General features: G+C 39.2%; 1 pseudogene; it reads left to right on the top strand.

Moving 5' to 3' along the window:
• The first annotated feature begins 3,769 nt into the window (after positions 1 to 3,769).
• Positions 3,770 to 5,037, top strand: LOC102859227 (annotated as a pseudogene).
• The last annotated feature ends 2,189 nt before the right edge of the window (positions 5,038 to 7,226 follow it).

Genomic DNA, 7,226 nt, shown 5'->3' with positions numbered 1-7,226 from the left:
ATAGGAGCAATGATTTTATAAATTAGTACCTAACAAGGGAAGAACTGGAGACCATTGTGCTAGATGAACTGAGCCTCATAATGACAAATACTGTATAAGACCATTATTGTAGAACAAGTACAGGATCCAAGGAGGGGAGGCGGGATCACACAATTTGATGGGTGGAGGGAGGGGTGGGAAAGGAAAGCAGAAAGATTCAGTGTGAAAAACAATGTATACGAACTTTGTAAGTAGTAAACCAGTATCAATTCTTTTTTTAAAAAAATAAGGTATTTGTAATGAACAAAATTTAAAAAATAACATCATAATAAGTGGAGAAATTATAAAAGAAATATAGTGATTATATATATGGAACTAACCTGATAGAATATGCAAGAATGAAATTAACCACATCAGTTGAAAGAATAGCAGGGAAGATTAAATATCAGTCAGAACAAAGCCAGCAGCCAACTTTGGAATAGATTATCAATTGCTCATATACAAGTTCAAGTTGAAGCTAAAGAAAGTGAAAATAATTCCAGAAGAGCCAAAATATGATCCTAACTGTATTCCACTCAAATATATTGAGAATAAATTTGATTCATTGAGCACTAATGGCTGGAAACTAGAGAATTAGTGGGATGATATTAAGGACATCATACCTGATGAAAGCAAAAGATCATGAAATATACAAAAAGAAAATATCAAAATACATATGAGAAGACACTCTAAAAGTAGCTTTAGGGCATAAAGAAGATAAAGCAATAGGAAAAAATTGTGAACTAAAATAGCTGAACTGAAAAATTCAAAAGGCAGTTCAAGAAGACAAAGCAAAGACCTGGGGTAGAAAACAAGAAGGAATGATCATGTCTCTCATGAGCTGGAAGGACTCAAGTGGGTGTGGGAGGGAACCAAGCCTTGAGCACCAACACATTTTGTTATGTGTAAAATGTCAAATGGTATAGGAAGCATCAAATAAGATGAACGGTATATACACAGACCCACTGTACTATAAAGAATTAGTTGACTGTGAACAATCTCATGATATAGCATATGACCAAGAAACAATGGTAATGAAAGAGGAAATGCAGGCTCCACTGAAGGCATTGACAGAAAAATAAGCTGTGATGAAATAAATGAGATACCAATTGAAGCATTTCAAGAAAAATAAACAGCCATGGATGTGCTCACTAGTCTATGTCAAGAAATTTGGAAGAAAGCAACCTATACACTCAGTGGAAAAGACTATTATCTGTGCCTATTTTTTAAAAGGGTGATCCAACAGAATATGAAAATTGTCAAACAATATCATTAGTACCACATACAAGTAAAAACTTGTCTAAGATTATTTTTAAATGACTAGAAAAATGCCAGAAATTCGAACTAGATTCAGAAGAGGACATGGAATGAGAATTCATTATTGATGAGCAAATAATTACAGAAGCTTGGCTCTATAAAGAAGGTGACATCAAGATTGGAAGAAGAAGACTCATCAACAACCTGTGTGGTATGCAGACGGTACAATTTTGCTTTCTGAAAGTGAAGAGGACTTGAAGTACTTAATGAAGAAACAAGACTACTGCTTTCACTATGAATTGCACTTCAATATTAAAACAAACAAACAAACAAACAAAAAACCAAAACCCAACTCTCACAACTGGACCCAGAGGCAACATCTTAAGTGTAGAAAATTTTAACTTGTCAAGGATTTAATTTTACTTGGATCCACAATCAATACTCTTAAAGCATCAGCCAAGAAATCAAGGCTTACTGCATTAGATAAATATGCTATTGTAGAACTCTTTAAAGTGCTAAAAACTAAGGTACATCCACACAATGGAATACTATACAATATTGAAAAATGATGAAATAGTAAAACATTATACAACATGAGGGAGCCTTGAGGACTTTATACTAAGTGAAATATCTCAGTCACAAAAGGATAAGTATTACACAGCACTGCTGTTCTAAAATAGGGCAGACATGGCGGGAGGGGTAGTTGGAGAAGGAATAGGAAAGGGATAGATAGATAATGAATACTGCATTGGAACAGATGAGAAGAACCCATGTATGAGAACAGTTTGGAACAAGGGGGACATTGTGGGGTGGGGTGCTTGAGAAGAGGAGGGAAGGGGATAAAATATATGAATAACAAATAAATAACAAATCTAAAAAAAATTTTAACAAGTCCTAAAAGCAAAGATGTCAATTTAAAGACTAGTGTGAGCCTGATTGAAACCATTTTATTTTCAATTGCTTCATGCACGTGAAATTAGACATAGAAAAATTTACGCCTTTGAATTGTGTTGGCAAAGTCTATTGAATATACCATGTTCTTGGTTTTAGGTGCCATCAAGTTGAATGATTCATAATGACCCTATGAACAACTGATCTGGACCCCGTTCTGTCCTGTGCCATCCTCACATTTTCTGACACACTCAAGCCCATTACTGCAGTCACTGTGTCAACCCACCTGGTAGAGACTTTTTAAACTCTCCTTTTGCCACCCCTTCACCTTCCCAAGCTTAATGTCCCTCTCCAAGGAATAACCTCTCCTAACAATGAACCCTTCCTGAGACAAAGCTTCATGGACTGTCGAAAGAACAAACAAATCTGTCTTGAAAGAAATTAAGCCGGTGTGCTTCCCAGAGACAAGTATGGTAAGGCTTTGTATCAAATATTCTGACCTGTTATTATTAGGAGAAGCCAGTCCTTGGAAAAGGCCATCATTCTTGGAAAAGCAGAGAGTAAAGAAATGAAGATCCTCACTGAGATGGATTTATACAGTAACTACAAGAATGTGGGCTTAAACACAGGTGAGATTGTAAAGATGGTGTAGACTCAGCAAGGTTTCAATGTGCTGTACTTACAGTATAGCCTTGCCATGAGTAGTCACTATGAGTCATAATCAATCAACTTGATAGCATCCAACAACAGCAGAGTTGAGATGTTGTCACTAGTATCATGTGATAAGCAGAGCTAAAATATTTATTATCTGACCGATTACAGAAAGCATTGATAGATTCAGCTCCTGACTTCAGCTCATCTCCCTTGGCTCCTCTTGAATATGGATTCCAGATCTTTCAATGTGGAAAGGTGAGCCATGAAATGCCAGGGGTTCTATAAGCTGGACCTCTTAGTTAATCACAGTGAATTTGTTCATTTTGGGTAAAATGTTAATCAATTGCTTTCCTTATTTCACAGGGCAGGTTCTATTTACTTGCTAAGGAAACTTACATGTAAATCTGAGTTCTTTGGTGGTGATTGTTAGCTGCCATCAAAGGAGCTTGATGCATAGCAGCATGAGCACACCAGAGCAGCACAGCCAGTCCTGTACTCTCCTCACAATTGTTGGTGGGTTTGAGTCCACTGTTGTGTCTTCCCACCTGTGGGATTCTTTTTGCAGGACTTTAAAATTTTAAGTTCTTTGATTAGAAGTTGCAATTCCGAGGAAACAATAGAGGCCGCTAGGGTAGTAGAGTTTAGTGGGTGGATAGAAGATAAAGGAATAGGAAAAATTCAATGGGGACTTGAAAAGATAGTGCAATAATAGGCATAGGTCAATGGTAATTAATTATATAAAATATAACATATTCATGATTGTATGAAACACAATGTAAATGAAAGATTGCATAAAAGCCAATGCATATACCAATGAAACACAATGTAAATTAACTACGGTATGCAAATCAATAAAAAATACAATAACAAAGTAAAAAAAAAAATAGAGGCCCCTCCCGCAACGCTATATTCCGGGCTCTCTTCCTGCTCGCCTGCCCACCTGTCCGCCATGGCCGACAAGGAAGCAGCCTTTGATGACGCCGTGGAAGAACGTGTGATGAACGAGGAATACAAAATATGGAAAAAAACACCCCGTTTCTTTATGATTTGGTGATGACCCACGCTCTGGAGTGGCCCAGCCTAACTGCACAGTGGCTTCCAGATGTAACCAGACCTGAAGGAAAAGATTTCAGCATTCATTGACTTGTCCTGGGAATACATACATCAGATGAACAGAACCACCTTGTGATAGCCAGTGTGCAGCTTCCTAATGATGCTCAGTTTGATGCCTCCCACTATGACAGCGAGAAAGGAGAATTTGGAGGTTTTGGCTCAGTCAGTGGGAAGATTGAAATAGAGATCAAGATCAACCATGAAGGAGAAGTAAACAGGGCTCGTTATATGCCCCAGAACCCTTGTATCATTGCAACTAAGACTCCATCCACTGATGTTCTTGTTTTTGACTACCCAAAACACCCTTCTAAACCAGACCCTTCTGGAGAGTGTAACCCAGACTTGCATCTCCGTGGACATCAGAAGGAAGGCTATGGACTTTCTTGGAACCCAAATCTCAGTGGGCACTTACTTAGTGCTTCAGATGATCATACCATCTGCCTGTGGGATATCAGCGCTGTTCCAAAAGAAGGAAAGGTGGTAGATGCAAAGACCATCTTTACTGGACACACAGCCGTAGTTGAAGATGTTTCCTGGCATCGGCTGCATGAATCTCTGTTTGGATCAGTTACTGATGATCAGAAACTCATGATCTGGGATACTCGCTCGAACAACACATCAAAACCAAGCCACTCAGTTGATGCTCACACTGCTGAAGTGAACTTCCTTTTTGTCAATCCTTATAGTGAATTTATTCTTGCAACAGGATCAGCTGACAAGACTGTTGCTTTGTGGGATCTGAGAAATCTGAAACTCAAGTTGCATTCCTTTGAATCAGGATGAAATATTCCAGGTTCAGTGGTCACCTCACAATGAAACTATTTTGGCTTCCAGTAGTACTGATCGTAGACTGAATGTCTGGGATTTAAGTAAAATTGGAGAGGAACAATTCCCAGAAGATGCAGAAGATGGACCACCAGAGTTACTGTTTATTCATGGTGGCCACACTGCCAAGATATCTGATTTCTCCTGGAATCCCAATGAACCTTGGGTATTTGTTCTGTATCAGAAGATAATATCATGCAAGTGTGGCAGATGGCAGAGAACATTTATAATGATGAAGACCCTGAAGGAAGTGTGGATCCAGAAGGACAAGGGTCCTAGATATATCTATACTTGTGATTTTAGACACCCCTTTTTTCTCTCAACCACAAGATTGATTTTAACACTGGTTTCAAAACAAGAGTGTGTTTGACTATCCCTTTATAGCATAAAAAATGCTATTAGCCCATAAGGTATTTTCTAAATGTTAACTGAGAGACTTGATTTAGCAAAGCCACAGACTTATATTTAAATTTTCTTCAGGAATTTTCTAGAAACAAACCCAGGACTAAAGTAGACAGAAAGGGGAATGAATATATGTGTGTGGTTATTTTTCTTCTTAATGCTATAATCTCAAGTTTTCAGACTCATTTAAGTAAAGGCTAGAATGGGTAAGGATTAGAGCCAAGTGAGGTTGGTGTCTGAGCCATGAAGTGTAATACTGCAGGATGTCAGTTTTATTCAGGAAATGGGAGGTTTGAGACATGTAGAGTCCTACTTTAAAATCTTTACACCTGAACTTGCCATGATGCACATTTTCCTATATAGAACAGTCTCCTATTTCTTAAACCAGAATTTTATTCTACATGTTCCTCTTTCTCATGTATTTTTGCTTGTTAGTGTATTTCCTAAACTGATTTCATATTATTTCTTTCCTTTCTGTGAAATGGTTGGTATTTTGATGTTGTTGTTGTTTTTTTAAGTTGGGACCACCAAGTTGTAAAGGTATATGTTTTTACCTGACAGTTATACCACAGGTAGACTGTCCAGTTAAGTTGATAAGAGTGAATCAATAGCTGTTATTTGTTTAAAAAAAATAAATTAATCCTGGACAAAGAGTTGCTTTTTTTAGAAGTTAGTCCTTGATCACTAGTTTGGCACCATCTCCCTTCTTGGTGACTGTTTCACCAGCAGGCCTATTACTCTCCTTGACTAACTGTGTAAGTGCTTATAATGGAATAAATTGCTTTTCTATAGAAAAAAAAAGAAGTTGCAATTCCAAAGAATCCTATAGGAAAGGTTCAGGAGATCCAGGGCTACCTTCAATGGACTGTGACTGTCACCAGCTTGAGCCCAGGATGGGAGCAGCAGCTATGGAGGAGAGTCTCAGTAACTTGATGTCACCACTGTGCTGGCTCCGCCAACTGTTTCCCATCCATAGAGAACACACTAGGTCCCACACCATAGATCCAGCTCTGTAAACCAGGCATTGGGTTTGCTCACCATCAGGCAAAATCCCTTCAAAAAAGTACCAGCCCCATGTGCTTGGTAAGGAATTCCTGTGTAGGCAAAGGGGTGGCATAAGGGGCTTTCCAGCATCATAAGCCAGAGTTCCACAATCATGCTCCTGATTCAAGAAGTCACCCTCTTCCATCAGCTCTGAGGAGACACTTGCATTGTGCCAAAGACTGAAACATAACCTCTTCTCAGTTCTCAAAACACATCAGTAGCTAAGGAGGTTCCCCAGCCGGACTTGCTCTTTCATCAGAGAAAAGTAGTCAACAGGTGGATGGAAGAAGGCTGACTCCTGAAATGGGCACTGAGTGTGGTCAACCAGGAAGACCAAAGGAGAGCAGACTGAATGAACCTGCCTCTGCCGCTCCAGTGCTGGGATGAGCTGTGAGGCTGTGAGCCCTCTGCGTCCTCAACCTCCTTGTCTATGGGGAGGACACATCACTGCCATTGCACAAGGTACAGTGAGAGACAATGAAGAGGGCACGGAGAGCCTAGCACATCAGAGCACTCGGAAAATGTCAGGTCTCCCTGCCTGTCTTCTCCTGGCTCCCCAAAGGGAGCCATTCATGAATATAGAAAATAATGGTGCCAGGAATTGGGTTAATTATATAGGGACTTACGGCCAGGGAAGAATTCTAAATGTACTGGCTGGCATAGTTTTCTTGTTATTATTGTGCCATTCCATAATGTACAGATAGGATGTTTAGGAAAGGTTTCTCTAAAGAGGCGATATTTGAATGACATCTGAACAAAGAGAAGGTGGTAGTCAGGTAAAGGCATATGCAGAGGCCCTGAGGTGAGCCTGACGAGCAAACGTAAAGAAGAGCAAGGGCTCTTCTTTTAGGGAAAGTTTATGGAATTACTGCAGGAGAAGGCTGAGTGCTGGTGAGGAAGTTTCTCCTAACAAGAAGTTACATATGACCACATCCCTAAATCTGAAGAATCAGATGACTTATTTCATTGTCATTTTTAGAAATATGAGACTTGTTCAAATAGCAGGAGCAGAAATTGGTCTG

Source organism: Elephantulus edwardii, unplaced genomic scaffold, assembly GCF_000299155.1.
Source record: "Elephantulus edwardii isolate Elephantulus edwardi_28Jun2011 unplaced genomic scaffold, EleEdw1.0 scaffold00213, whole genome shotgun sequence".
NCBI lineage: Eukaryota > Metazoa > Chordata > Mammalia > Macroscelidea > Macroscelididae > Elephantulus > Elephantulus edwardii.
Note: the sequence above shows the minus strand (reverse complement) of the source record. Positions and strands in the feature narration are given on the sequence as shown.